General features: G+C 37.5%; 1 long non-coding RNA gene across 1 annotated transcript; it reads right to left on the bottom strand.

Annotated features, from left to right (window-relative positions):
* Positions 1-235: 235 nt before the first annotated feature.
* LOC110674495 lies at positions 236-1,107 on the bottom strand. Its single transcript, XR_002498918.1, has 3 exons — positions 630-1,107; positions 437-553; positions 236-354 (listed from the first exon to the last, which is right to left on the bottom strand). It is a non-coding gene; the product is annotated as an uncharacterized LOC110674495 (long non-coding RNA).
* Between the last annotated feature and the right edge of the window lie 2,039 nt (positions 1,108-3,146).

Below are 3,146 nucleotides of genomic sequence, written 5' to 3'. Positions count from 1 at the left end.
AAATGTAAATAAAACATAAGGAGCATAAGAATTTTGGTAAACTATAGATCATCGTATTGAAGCCATTGCGAAAAGGTAGAAGTGAATTTGGTGATGCAAAAATTAGTTTATCGGATCTTGAGTGAAATATAAAAAGCAGAATTATTGATGTGTTGTAGTTCGGAAATTAGTTCTGAGTTTCGGATATAGCTGTAAGTAATTGATGTAATGTAATTGATAATTAGATTTGCTAATATTTATTGGATGTTGAATTGTAGATTGAAAAGTTGAATCTTGCAGTAGTAAACGTACCCAGAAAAGAAAAGAATATGAAACTAGGCAACTATAAATGAACTAGCCCAGCGGTGACGAAACCTGTGAAAGAAGAAAGGGATCGAAGAGAAACTATAAATTAAAGTTTGAAAATTGTTAATCGCACTAAAGAATAATTACTAACCTCATAAATCTAGTTTCAAGCTGCTGTAATCGAATAACACTGCCGTGGAAATTTTATTTTGAGAACTGGTCCGAACACAACCACATCGATGTCATATTGTTTTTAAGTGCAGCCACCCTGTAAATATTGGTCAGCCAATTAAAAGCGTCTTAGAGATTCCACGATTCAATTGTCTCAGGGTCTGCACGCTTACCTACATTTACCGCAGAGAGGGAATCTTTGCACTAGAAATACTGTGGTGCATCCAATTGCCGGACTTTTTCCCGGTGTTTTTGGACCAAATTCCGATAGCTTTGCGCCTTCATCATAAGGAGTATATCAACACTAGGAAATCCACCTATACCTACATATATAGATTATTTTGTTCTATCAACACTCCAATTTCAGATCCATTCATATCCTGTCTAAACTCAATGATCTCAACAATTTGGACATCCGGCATCATTAAGTAGATGGCGGATCCAGGACTTGAATTCAGCTAACACTTTGCACTATCGCTTCATACTGCCAGTTCTTATAAGCTATAGTGGTAACATACTATTTTGTCACTCAAACTAGTTTTTAATTAATGAAATTATCATAAACGGCTCAGAGGGTGGCGACTAATACACTGTCGCCAGCTCAGATAATCACAGATACACTGTCGCCTTTTCAGTTCGTATCCCGTAATTATATTGTGAATACTCCGTCAGTTAATCGTATAAAATTTAATGGTGACAATAATTCAATGATTGATAGTCTCTAGTCAAATCAATTTTCAAATTATCATCGATAGTTTGCATAAGGGAAGAAAAAAAACTGGCGTTCGAATGCTTAGATGGTTTCATAAAGCGTACAGCAACAATTTCCTGTGATTCAGATAGATAGATGGATTGACATGGTGAACATCTTGTTTTATTAATGCAATCGCTACTTGCATTCCTGTTTTATCAGATTCATGGTACAATATAACTGCTGTGGCTGCAACACGATATGGCAAGGACCTCTAGAATGATGATGTGGTTTGAATACCACGCCAGCAGACAGACGGTAGGGTAATGGTAGTAGTATTGGCCATCCTAGGGAAAAATAGAATTAATAAATAATAAACTATCAACACGTCAAACGAAAGCTTTCAATCCATGTTTAGTATGCAATATAGAAACATTTCTTTCTTAAAGGTGATTTATTAAAAAATTAAACAATATGTAATTCGGTGTCAATACTAGTGCTATGACGAATACTGATGCATCTACCCTACCATACCTTAGAAACCATCGCGCCTAGAATCGGCAAAACTCAAGGGAAACACTTCAATGTGAATAGCGGGCTGTAAAATAGCGCTGTTCAATAATTTATAAACTGCTGAATCGGATCACTTCACCCGGCAAATAATTGCTTCGTCTTGGCTGATGGGCAGCGCCAGGAGAGAAAACCATCGAAACAAAGCATGGACTGCAAAAGAATCACGCTCTGCCTGACCAGTTACATGTACGGATGGTGGGCTCCACCCTGCAGGAACCGGCTTTCAGTTGTTTTCAGAGAAATAACATTTGAAACTATACAGTAGGGTAAATAGTTTATTCAGGACTGCAATACATGTTCGACTAACCACCAATTTTAAAACCAATCGGAATAAACTACATATTTTGAAACATGCCAATTCCCACATCCTATCATACTCTAATCATGTGGATCATGTTTAAGATTTCCAAACTCAGTACACTATTCTTACCACGAAGAATCTTCAGTAATTTACTCAACTATCGTCGATTACCTCATACAGAAAATTGTGTAAACCGAAAATCATTCTTGTCTCCACTCCCAATATATAATCAAGTGATAACCTGAGAAAACAAATCTTGCATTAGTACAAAACACACGGTTTACCCTACTGTGATTTTCCTCTTATGTGTTTCTAAGGACTGGTTCTTTTGCTTTAGCGACGTCAGTTCTCATCCTCCCTGGAGTGTGTAACAATATTCTGGTTTTATTTTGCTTGTTTTTTTCGACTATTAAACTTTGAAAAGGTTCGTGGCTTGACGAGTTGCAGTCAACTGATGATCGCGTGAAAAATGTTGATTATGGCCTTTTTCTCCATGGCTCTACGTTCCCGATGGAGCTTGGCTTAATCCAGCAATGGTTTGACGTTAATTACACATATGAATTTTCATTTACGTAAATAAGGCATATGAGGCTACGTGGTGTTACTTCAGCACAGTATTTGGAATGCTTTTTTTATCTAGTTTATTTATTTGAGACTCAATCGCTTTTAACGCTCATTTTTGTACTATTTACAATTTATTCACTTTTTAATACCAAAAATAGTACGGGATGGAGCCAGGGTACTCGTGGCAACTCGAGGTTAGTGGTCACAATTTTTGAAGGAAGGACATGGTAGGGATTGGGATCAGGGTTCTCTGCTGCTCATCCGGGAAGTATATTGTGGTAGCTCGATTAACGTATCATGGCGATGGTATCAAATTCTTGCCGGTCTTCGTCTGCCGGATGGCCAGGATCCTCAATCCAACACATAGGGGACAACACACAAAAAAAACTGGAGAAGAGAACACAAGAGAATTAAACTTTTATCAAAGATGGTTAGAAGGAAAAAGATAACCGACTCTTGTATTTTCTAGGCGACATGAATAGCGCCGCTCTGGTGAGTCAAAAGCCAACTAATATGTAACGTTCACCTTGTGACCACCAGATGTTGAAGTGGTCGTTTATG

The sequence above is a fragment of the Aedes aegypti genome, chromosome 1 (assembly GCF_002204515.2).
Source record: "Aedes aegypti strain LVP_AGWG chromosome 1, AaegL5.0 Primary Assembly, whole genome shotgun sequence".
NCBI classification, from domain to species: Eukaryota; Metazoa; Arthropoda; class Insecta; order Diptera; family Culicidae; genus Aedes; species Aedes aegypti.
This window is presented reverse-complemented; position numbering and strand designations above follow the sequence as displayed.